Consider the following 11,970-nt stretch of genomic DNA (forward strand, 5'->3'; position numbering starts at 1 on the left):
GCAGACCACTTTACCCATCTGCTTAGCAATCTTCCAGATTCCTCAGTGTGGAACACGGGGCTCCTGGGAAACCTCCTGCAGTTCTTTCTGTTTTCCCTCCTCCTCCTCACCTCACTACTTTCTGACTACATTAAATTCCTCTTGTTCCTTGAGCACAGTGTGAACTTTCCTGTCCCTTGCCTTTCCACGACTTCTCCCTGCCTGGAAGAATGTTCTCCCCTTTAAGTTCTCCAAGCCGACTTCCAAACATCCCTCAAGACTCAGCTCTTCAGCCTTTTTGGTGAAACTGGTTCCCAGCATTTTCTGGCTTTGTGCTTTAGTGGCAATCCACAAACATCACAAAGAGTCTCCCTCACTGGGGATTCCTTGAAGTTCGAGGCTAGGCAAGCCAGACTATCACCAAGTCCACCTAAAAGGACCTCAAAAATAATACTCAAATAAATGAACCAGGCTGTAATATTTTCTTTTCTTTTCTTTCTTTCTTTTTTAATTTGAGATTTAATTTTTAATTAGTCCTCTCCTACAGCTTGCTATGTAGACAAGGCTGGCTTCACACTCACAGAAATTCTCCTGCCTTTGCTTCCTGGGTGCTGGGATAAAAGGCATGCACCACCATGTGGGGCCGAGATAATTTTCTACCTTTGTTTTCAGAGTCTCACAGGTTCCAGACTGGCCTTGAACTTACTATAAGGCTAAGGATAGCTTTGAACTTCTGATCTTCCTACTTCTGCCTCCTAAACGACTGGGCTTGCACGCCACACCCAGTTTATAATTGTGAGCTTTTATAATATACTTCTATTATCAGTAAAACGATACAGGTATTATTTGTACCCTCCTTTGTCCCAGCAAAACTTTGTAACATTTTACTCAGCAATCATAAGTGAAACAGTACAGTAGAAAGAGCTGGCTCTGAGTTCAAATCCTCCTAACATGGCCTCTTGCTATGCTTTAAAAAATCAGCAGTACGGGGGTTGGGGATTTAGCTCAGTGGTAGAGCGCTTGCCTAGGAAGCGCAAGGCCCTGGGTTCGATCCCCAGCTCCGAAAAAAAAAAAATAGAACCAAAAAAAAAAAAAAAATCAGCAGTACGTCTGTTTTGCTTTTCAGTTTCCTGCCTGTACGTGGCTTTAATAGTAATTACCCATGTGGCAGACGCTGTTGATCACTGTCTAATAGTCACTCCGGTTGACATAGTTAATATTCTTGTCGGCTTGATAGATTTAGAATCACCATGGAAACATATGCCTGGGTGTACCTATGAGAGTATTTCCAGGAAGGTTTAATTTCTAGGAAGTATTCGTTGCATTTCCTGCTTCCTGACTGCTGACCACTGTGACCAGCTGCCTCAGACTGCTGCTGTCTTAACCTACCCATCACAATGGACTCTACCTCTGTTCCCCAGCACTGTGAAAACCAGGCATGCTGGGACACTATAGTTCCAGTACTCAGGAGGTAGAATCAAGAGCGCCAGGAAGATCAAAATCATCATGGAGTTCAAGCCAGCCTGGGCTACATAAGACTGTGTCTTAAAACAAAGCTGGGCTGGAGAGATGATTTCTGAGTTCAAATCCCAGCAACCACATGGTGGCTCACAACCATCTGTAATGGGATCTGATGCCCTCTTCTGGTGTGTCTGAAAACAGCTACAGTGTACTTATATATAATAAATAAATAAATCTTTAAAAACAACAACAAAAACCCCAAAGCCAAACAAAACCAGGAGAGGCACAATGGTCCTCCAGTTGGGGGCTGGTGAATGAAAACGGGATGTGACTGCTTCCGGGGGTGGTTAAAGAGGAGGTTTCACCGTAGATGCAAGGGAGAACACACCCAGAAGCATCTGGAAGGGTCCAGTCCAGACTGAACCTGGGGGTAGGGGGGTGAGAAGGAAGGAGGTGGGGGAAGCTGAGAACTAAGAGGGCCAAAAGAATGCATAACCCAGGGGTTGGGGATTTGGCTCAGTGGTAGAGCACTTGCCTAGGAAGCGCAAGGCCCTGGGTTCGGTCCCCAGCTCCGAAAAAAAGAACCCCCCCCCAAAAAAAAGAGTATCAAGCCAACACAGTGAACAAGATAAAATGGAAGGGAATCCAGAAAGTTCCTTGGTCCCTGTTGCAGCTGGATTACTCTGGATCCCGCAACTTAACTCACTCCTGGTCTGTTTCCCAAGATCCCTCGGTTCCTTCATAGTTCAGTGAAGGCCCCCCACTTCCTATCTCGGTCCAGAAGCACTAATGTTGCTATGACTACTCAGTCCTCCCAACAGACAGATCTAAGGACCAAGTGAAATCAAGTGAAATGCCCTCTATTAGTCCCCTAAGAGTCCTGGGTACATGGTCGGCCCATAGACCATGCCAAGTGATCAAAGGCCGGGACAGATGGCAAGAAAGGAGACTTCCATCAGTTCACAGGGGCCGAATGCACACGAACGAAGGAAAACATCAGGCTTAAACTCAAGGGGTAGCATCCCAGTGGAGCCCAGCGGGGCTGAGAAAACGAGCCTCATTTTCTGTGCCTTTTAAAAGACCATGGCCAGAGCTACACATCCCAAGCACAGGCCTTTCTAATTGCTGGCGCCCCACTTTGGAAACTGGGTGGTCCCTCATCACCCTGGGGCATGGAAGGCCCACCACAGGATGAAGGGGAAATTCGATGTGTTGTTCCAGCCGACGGTGGAATTTGGAAGCTGACCTAATAGTCCGAGGAGATGCAGAAACTTGACTCTCGAGCCCACTGAGCCCAGAGACTCCTGTAAACCACTGCTGGCTTAGGAGGCCTGATGTCGGGGTGTCCTGTGTTCAGCTGCAGCTTGGCCTTTGGCTGGCTGACCACGTTCGGCTCCACGGTCTCTGTTTCTCAGTTGCTGGAACTCAGCATCTCCCACTGCGCCTGCACAGCCTTGTGGTACAGCCATGGCTAACGGAAATGGGCACCTTTTAGGAGATGCTGTGGAATCAAAGAACCCTCCGGGAGAGGGCTTACCCAGTGCATGAGTCGGGAACGAACTAGGAGGAGGGGGGCTCTGAGGCTGCCTTTTCAAAGTGCATGGCGCCTAGAAGTCTGTCCCAGGTTTCTGTCCTGTGGGTTTCCTATAGCAACACTCAATTCTTCCCAAGGCTGACAGTTATTCCACTCTAGATGCCATACTCCTCTTAGTCACTGGGGAGCGAGATAGCCACAAAGAGCAAGATCAGAGTTGGAAGGGCCTCGGAATGGTCTTTAAATTTCTTTTTGAACTTAAAAAAAAAAAAAAGTCCAAATATTAAGGAAAGAAGCGGGAGGAGGACTCTGTTGCCTTTGAATGTGGGGCAACAGGGCCACAAATCTTTGGTCTAGACTAGAGGGGAAACTGAGGCAAGGTTAGTTTCAAATCCTGCTGTCTGACATGCCAGTCCCCAGATTGAGCTCTGGAGTCCAAGCTCAGTTGGAGACGAGGTAGTTAACAGACAAAGAAGAGGAGACCTGGGAAGTAATTACAAGGATCCAATGACTCTAACTCAGGGGAAATGGCTCTGAGTTGGCATTGGGACTTTGGCTTGAAGCAGGTCAGGGCAAGGCATGGTGGGAGTAGGGGGATAGGAGGAAGTATTTCCCCATCCTTCCAGAACATGATTTGCTGAGCCCCAAAGAAAGACTTCCAAACCAGCTTTGCCTCTGCAGTACAGCAGCCTTTGCGAGCCTCCAAGTCAAATGCGCAGGGCATGAGCTAGCTGGTCCCCATTGTGAGACCATGAAGCCTTGCCTTTCCCCGTGGCAGACCCTCACACCCAGAATCCAGGATACACCCCAGTGTGTACCAGGTGACTGGAATTAACTCCAGCAGGAAATGCCCTCGGGAGCCCCAGATGGGCGGCAATGAAGACCAGGCAGACCTCCTCAAGGTCACCATCTGAGAAGTTTAGGGATGGAGACAAACCTGGAGGAGGCAGGCACTGCCTGGGCATAACTGGGCAGGAGCCGTTCCTCTGAGAATCGTGGTCTCCTAGATAAAGTTGGGGAGGGCATCAAAGGGTAGGGCCCCAGCTAGGTATTATAAAACCGTATATAGAACCTTCCCACGATATCTGTAATGTCAGTATCTCAGATGTTTAGTGAGATAGCAGGGTTCAAGGGCCTTGAGCAGAATCTGCTGTTTGGTCCGATCCGCTCAGAAAGCAATAGGTCCCCACCTTAAGAGGAGAAGAACGTGTTTGTAGTTTCCTGGGGAGGCTGGGGAAGTCTCTCTAGAACACAATGCGCGTGCGCCCCCTACTGCCTGGGAGTGACAGTCCCATCCATTCGTTTTCGGTGGGGTAAACAGCTGCAGAGCATCCACGAGCATCCACAGAACACGCACCAGCTTCACCCCTTCCCCGGTCCCCATCCCTGCGTCTGTCCCCGAGAGGGAGGAATGCAACTTTGAGGTGAAACAGGTAGAGTCCCATTTTTGGAGCTAGGTAGCTCGGGGGTCGAGCATTCATTGCTCAGAATACAGCTGGGAACAGCTCTTCAGCCCTTTCTTTTTCCCTTTCCTTTTTATGAGCAGAAGGGTCTCGTGTAGCCCAGGCTAGCCCCAAACACCCAATGTAGCCAGAGATGATCCTGAACTTCTGTTCCTCCTGAATACTTGAAACTTTGGCTCCAGGAGCCTCTTCTGGTCTCTGTGAGCTCCTGTACGCCTGTGGCACACACCCCTCCCCCCAGACATACACATACACACAAAATAAGGTTGACTTTTTTTTTAAACTTCCCCCAAACAACCTGGGTACTTCTTGGCTAATGATCAGAGATTCTCAGCCCAAGTAAAAGCAAGGCATAGGGCTGGTGAGATGCCCCCATGGTAAGGCGATTACTGTCAGACTCGAAAGCTTGAGTTTGGTCTCTGGGACCCACATAGTGGAAGAAGAGAACTGACTCCTGCAAGTTGTCCCCTGACCATCAAACACATATTATGGTGTACACACATGTACTTACACATACATCGCACACCAAGGATAAATATAAGGCAACAACAACAACGAGACAAGTTGGAGACCTAACACATAGGGCACTGGACCTAGGATCTCATTTAAACTTACCTACGGGCCAGAAGCCCTAGGCCTGATGAGAACACTAGTCTTGCCTATGGGTATCAAAATGGAGGGAGTGGGGCTGGGGAATGTGATGCAGTTGCCAGAGTGTCGGCCCAGTACAAAGCCCTGGGTTTGCTAAACCAGGTACGGCGATGCTCGAAATCGCTGTACTAGGAGATGGGGCAAAAGGATCAGGACTTCAAGGTCGTCCTTGGGTACACAGTCTGAGGCCAGGTTGGGCTATTACATGAGATCTTGTCTCAAAACTATTTAAAAAGGCAATAAATTAAAAAATAAAAACTGGAGATGAGAGGTAGAGTGCTTCACTCATCTCTCACCACGTAAAGGTTGATTTCTAGTATGAGAAGTTTGAGACAGAAGCCAATAATGAGAGCTAGAACTACATAGCGAGACCCTGTCTCACCCACCTCCTGCTTTAATTGGATCTCTATGCTGAAACACCATCACCAAAAATCAAGTGGGAGAGGAAAGGGTTTATTGGCTTACACTTTCAGATCATAGTCCATCATTGGAGGAAGCCAGGACAGGAACTCAAGCCGGGCTGGAACCCAGAGGCAGGAGCTGATGCAGAGGCCATGGAAGGATGCTGCTTACTGGCTTGCTCCTCATGACTTGCTCAGTCTGCTTTCTTATAGAACCCAGGACTACAAGCCCAGGGATGGCACCACCCACAATGGCTGGGCCCTCCTTCATCCATTACTAATTAAGAAAGTGGCTTACAGTTAGATATTATGGATGCCTTTTCTTGGTTCCCTCCTCTCAGATGACTTGAGCTTGTGTCAATTTGATATAAAACTATCCAACACCCCCCCCACACACACACTCACGCACGCAGAGAGAGAGAGAGAGAGACAGGGGGGAGACAGAGACAGAGAGACAAAGACTTGTTATTTCTCATCATTTGTGGGTAAGGGAATTAGGGCAGGGTTCATCTGGGGAGTCTGTTTCACATGGCCTAAGCTAGTGGCTAGAATGGGCAGGAAGAGGTTATGGAGGTGTCCTTGTAGGCCTGGCACCCCAAAGCCTCTTTCATAGCTTCTTCCATGTGGCCAGTGCAGGACTCTTGGGACAGACAGATGCATTTCTTCCATGGCTCTGGCTTCCCAGGACTGTGAAAGTCTCCCTGGGGCTGGTTCAGTGTCACACTATTCCTAACAGCAAAAGCAAGCCAGGCCCAGGTGTGGGATCTAGGAAAATGGAGTTTATCTCTGAAATAGCAGAACACATTTGTGGCCATGTTATGGAGTAACCTAATGTCCTCTCCTCAGCCCTGGTGTGGCTGAAGCCTACAAGGCCTCCACCACAAGGCACATGTCATGTTTTGTTTTGTCCCGTCTTCCTGCCCTGTGTACCGGCCTGCCCTGTGCCTTGCCGTGCATTAGGCTCACACGCGTTTGTCTCTTCTCCTCGAGGGAAGCACTGCTGTTTCCAAATTTCCTGAATTCCCATCCCTGAGTTGCCCTGATCATGTCTTTTTCTTAGGATCCCACAGGAACTTAACTTGTCTGGGAACAACAGCCACGTCGCATGTCTTGTCCCATGTAGCTGCCAGAGCCCACACTGTAGCCAGCCAGTGTCCTAGACACAGGAGTCCTAGACACAGCCCTTTCTCTTGCTGCAACCTATACATGCTTAGGCCTTGGACCCTGAGGAACCTTACTAATGCAGGAAGGACCAGATACCTTCACCATCTCTGTCCCTGTCATCTGGCAATGCCTGGAGGCATTCGGATTCCCACCTCTACCTCCTGACCCAGAGTCTGTATTTTAGCAAAGGCCTCGTGATTCCTATGCAGGTCAGAACTAGAGGCGACCAAAGCGAGAGATTCTCAAAATAAAGACGTTGCATGCTTTTTCCTGGGGGAAAAGAAGGTGAGCATCTGTTCACCTCAGAGGTGGTGCTGAAGACAGACCAAAGAAATTATTCAAGTCAACTTGGTGACCTGAGGGAATTGGTTAGGGTTACACAAAAGGTGACCTAGGCAGTCGCATTCCCAAAAGGCCCATAGGTAAGAACTCATGTCATCCACGTCCCCAGAAGCTTCCTGTCAGCTTAGAGGCAGCTCCACCAAAGAATCCTCCTCTTCCGGATCGATCATTCACCAGAACTTCAGGGAGGGAAGGGACCTCAAGGACCCTGCACCTCTCCTTTGAGTTCTTGGACTTCGTTAGGAGTTTTGTGAGCACCCCCCACCCCCCAAGATGGAAAATAGCTGGCCAGTGAGAAAATGGGGATAATTTGGGGGCCACTGATTCTCATGGAATAAACCTGAGGAGATAAGATGTGGACTCTGGGGAAGGAATATACCCATTTCAATTAAGTTCAGATATCTAGGGATCTGGGTGTCTCTGCCTCCTGAGTGTTGGGATTAAAGGCGTCCACCATCTCTCCCAGAGACACTTTCCTTAGATGCAGCTGAGACCAACCTCCATCTTGAGGTCTGTCTTAGTCAGGGTTTCTACTGCTGTGAAGAGGCACATGCATTTAATTGGGGCTGGCTTACAGTTTCAGAAGCTCAGTCCACTGTTTCATGGTGGCCGCATGGCAGCAGGCAGGCAGGCGCTGGAGGAGGGGCTGAGAGTTCTACATCTGCAGAGGAAGAGACCTTCACACTGGGCCTGGTTTGATCACTTTAATAAGCCCACATCTGATAATGCCACTTCTTATGAGCCTGTGGGGACCATTTTCTTTCAAACCACCACAAGATCCTTCTATCTCTGTCTCCTTTGTGCTGAAATTCCATGCAGCACCACGCCTGGATGCAGTTTTTAAAACAGCCATCTTGTTTGTTTGTTTGTAACAGCCATCTCATTTATTTATATTTGTGTGTGTGCACGCACACACACACCACACACGGGTGATGTGCAGCCCATGGTCAGATTCAGTGCTTCTAGAGTCTCACTTCCAGGAGTGTTGGAATTACAAACACGCGCTCCAGGCCTGGCTTTACATGGGTTTTGCGGAAATGAACATCAGTCTGCCGTTACCCAGCCTTGCAACACTTCTTTTCTTTCTTTTTTCCCCCTTTCCTTTTCTTTTTTCCTTTGGGTTTTTCAAAACAGGATTTCTTTGCATAGCCTTGGCTGTCCTGGAACTTGTGCTATAGTCCAGGCTGGCCTTGAACTCAGATATTTGTCTGTCTCTGCCTCCTGATTGCAGGGATTAAAGGCACCTGCTGCGACACCTAGCTTGCCATGGTATTTTTAATTTTATATGCTATACATAGTTATGTGAAAAAAATTTAAAAATACTAGATATAATAACAGGAGGCAAAAAAAATTGCCATCCTTTTACTGCCTGGAGAAGAAGAGAAAGGGCCTCCTCCTTCCTCCCTTCAAACTGCCACTGGTGGTTAGGGTCGCCTGTGATTTGGGCTCTGTTCTGCCGGCAGGGTGGAGCCTGTCATCTGGCCCGGACAGAATTATTGCCTCCAATTACATGGTTGATTATCAATTACTTGTGTCCATGGGAGAGCATGTGTGCATGTGTGCATAAGTGCCTTTGCAGATCATTAAAGGTCGTAATTCTGGATTACCGTTGATTAACGAGAGGGAGGCCTGGTACCTCCAGCAGTCGGCATGGCAGCCCCACAATTACGTCCCAGCTGATCGGTAATTGGTGCATCACGAGATGATTTTTCTCTCAGCTGCCTCCTCCCAGCTTCTCCTGCCGGCTCCACAATTAGCACTACTGCTCATCTCTTTCCCAGCCCAGGCAGAATTCAGAGAGCCGCTTCCTGGCTAGGAGAAGCTGTAGGGCAGGATGGAAGACCCCGCTCCCAGGCAGGGCGCTGATAGCAAGGTTGGGGGAGCTGGCACATGGGGCTGGCAAGAGCTGTCTGAGATCCAAAGCTGTCCCCACTGTCTTCTTGTTCAAGCAAGTAGGTCCCTCATTCCCCACCCCAGAGCAGGAGCGTGACATAGTGGAGACCTGTAGAAGGGAAGTAGCGCTTTGTGGACAGATCCTCACACAACAGTCTATACTAGTGTGCTGACAAAACAGAGCTGCAGAGGTCCTCCCGCCACCGCCAGCTGCAGTGTCTCAGGTTTCCTGAGCTTTTGTAGTCTATAGGCTACAATAAACCCTCCCCTAGGACGGGAAGGAGTGGGGTTAGGGACACCACGTCCAGAAATGTGCAGAGATATTTCACTGCCACAGTCTCTGCCCCTGGACCCTGGATCATGGCCTCGGATGCCTAACTGTCCTCTCCACTTCCAGGCTGGATCCCTAACGGAACCCTCTACCCTAGATGCTTAAGTCACTTGTTGCCCCCAGGATAAGGTCCAGGTCTTCAGGTATTCCCCTTGCCCTACGAGTCTTATCTGATCCATCAGTCCCCTCATGACTCTACCCTTGCGGAGTCCCACTTTTTCTTCCTATTGTTCCTTCTTGCAACAGTCACCGCTCCGGAGCCCCACCTGGGCCCCACCCCTCCTTGAGAACCAGAATGGCTCCACCCACTTCCATTCCCCAGGAGGCACAGATTCCAAAGCAGAACTTTAAGGGATGCTTTCCGGGAATGGGAGAGGATGCAAGGGTGGGGCCGCCCCGGAAAACCTTTTGCTTGAGAGGCTCCTGTGGCTGCTAAGCCACCAAGTGGGGTTTCCGAGCCTCACGGCTGCCTCAGCCGCGTTCTTTTTTATCTACTTCGGGTGGTCAGCAGGGTCACGGCAAGCGGGAGGCACAATGCTAATGACTCTGGCTCCACGTGGCGACTATTCAGGGGGGAAAAAAAAGCCGCAATGTTCTCTCTGCCACATTAATCAGAGAAACACATCGAGAGGCGGTTGCATGGAGACAGCTTTCCTCATGGTACCTGCCCTGCGTGCTAATCACCTCCCCTCTTGGCGGTGAGTCAGCTCGCAGCCTTGACTGGTGCCCATGAGGACCCGCCAGAAGCCGCAGCTCCTCAGAGGTGTCTTAGCCTTACCCAGACGCCCCTCACCCTAACTCCCATTGTCCACCATCATCCATCCCTTGGCGTAAATCCTGGGCCACCTCCTTTGCCAGTTAAGACTTCCCTCCTAGGTCTTAAGACTGCCAGAGGGAATTCTCTAGAAACTAATTTCTGAACAGAGTCTGGTAAAAGCGAGAGGGGACTCAGTGTCCGGCACTTTGATGACAATGACGTCACCTTAGATGGTGTTTGGCGTGTTAGCAGGCACAAACATAAGCAGTCTAGACAGATTAGCTCATTTGATCCTTATGTAATCTTACAGATTAGTCAGAGATGTGACCCCTCATTTACAGGTGAGCAGGTTGCACATGGAGATGTTAAGAAACCAGCCCAAGGTCACACACCTAGTATTGACATCAGGAGACCCGAGTCACTGCTTTCCCTGGCCTCCATTGCTCTCCCTGCACCTGTCACCTGAGCACTAGAAAGCCTCTGAATATTTTTACATGTACAGGACATTCATTCATTTGTACAACAACTGTTTTTTTGAGAACAGACTGTGTACCAGGCGCAGAACTAGGTACCAGGGAGACAATGTGACTAATGACTAAATGAAATAGACCAACGCTCAAGGAGAGCTCGGCACTAATTCCACATCTGCATGGATTTGTAGTAAACGGAAACTGCGCTGAACGTCGTGCAGAAGCAGTCCCTGTGGCTGCGTGTACTGGTGGCTTCCTCATTTCTCTTCAGGAGTCCCAGAGACTTTCCTTGAAGAAATGACACGCAGCAGAGACAGACAGTTCTCACAGTGCAGTCTTCGTGCCTGGACATTGGTGGCAGTGGCTACTGTGGTGGCTGTAGCAGCAGTAGCAGCAACATCTAGAAAAGCAGATGCCCTAGCTGGTGTGGGATGGTATCGAACACGCGTTACCCGGACATTCAGGAGTGGAGGCAGGAGTATCCAGAGTCCCGGGTCAGCCTGAGTTACCTGAGACCCTCTGTCAAAGAAGAAATTTGAACCTCTGAGGCTCCACTCCAGACCTGCCATAAAACAGGATTGTGCAAAGACCTTGTGCCTTGGTCAGATTGACTCCAGCTTCACCCCAGGTCTGAAGCAGGGATAGGACTTGTGGGGAGAGAGGAACAGGAAGAGCTTGAAGGCAGCCAGAGGGACAGTGTCCTTCTGGAGACCCTTGCAGCTGGAGTTTCCCCAGTCTCCCTTGTCCCTGCTTGGGGCATGTTACCTTTACCATAGCCTGCAGGTGTTGAGGGCAGAGGGGCCTGAGGTGGCATAGACAAGGACTTGCCTGTAGGTGTGGGGGACAGTTGGTGTGGGGACAGTTGGTGTGGGGACAGTTCTGTCCTGTGTCATCTTTTCAGCCAGGAAGCTTGGCCAGAGAGAAGCCTGGAGGAGCAGCAGGTCACCTGGTTGAATTTTCAGCTGTCTGAGGTGAGTAAGAGGGTGGGAGTGGCTAAAGACTTAGAGGCCTCCAGACCCCTGAAGAGACGGTACTTTGGTTTCCAGGAAGCAGCAGTTAGACCATGCATTCAGTTGCTGGGGAGGTTTCTTTCCTAGTGCCCAGAAAGGACCCCAAAGATGGCTCTTTCTTGTCCTCTACAGTTTGCAGAGGATTGGGGGAGAGGAGTCTGTTGGTTCTCAGAAGTTAGTTGCTGGACACACGGTCTCTGGAGATGGCCTCTCCCCTCCTCTGGGGACAATCCTGAAAGAGATGTGGTTGTAATAGACCACGGCCAGCAGAAGGCAGGCAGTGTCCTGCAGAGGGGAGCCATCGGTGCTGCTATGAGCAGCTGAAGTCAGGAACTTGCGGAGGGAGCTGGGCTGCCCACCGTCTTCAGGCTCAACTGCTCAGACTGGGTGTGGCTTCCTCCGCTGCGCAGGGCTGTTGGCCAAGAAATAATCCAGTGTGGGTGACAATCAAAGAGCTCCCAGGTCTAATGGCATTTATAAGACACGTACCATGGCTAGAAATTGTGTGGAGGCC

This window comes from Rattus rattus, chromosome 7, assembly GCF_011064425.1.
Source record: "Rattus rattus isolate New Zealand chromosome 7, Rrattus_CSIRO_v1, whole genome shotgun sequence".
NCBI lineage: Eukaryota > Metazoa > Chordata > Mammalia > Rodentia > Muridae > Rattus > Rattus rattus.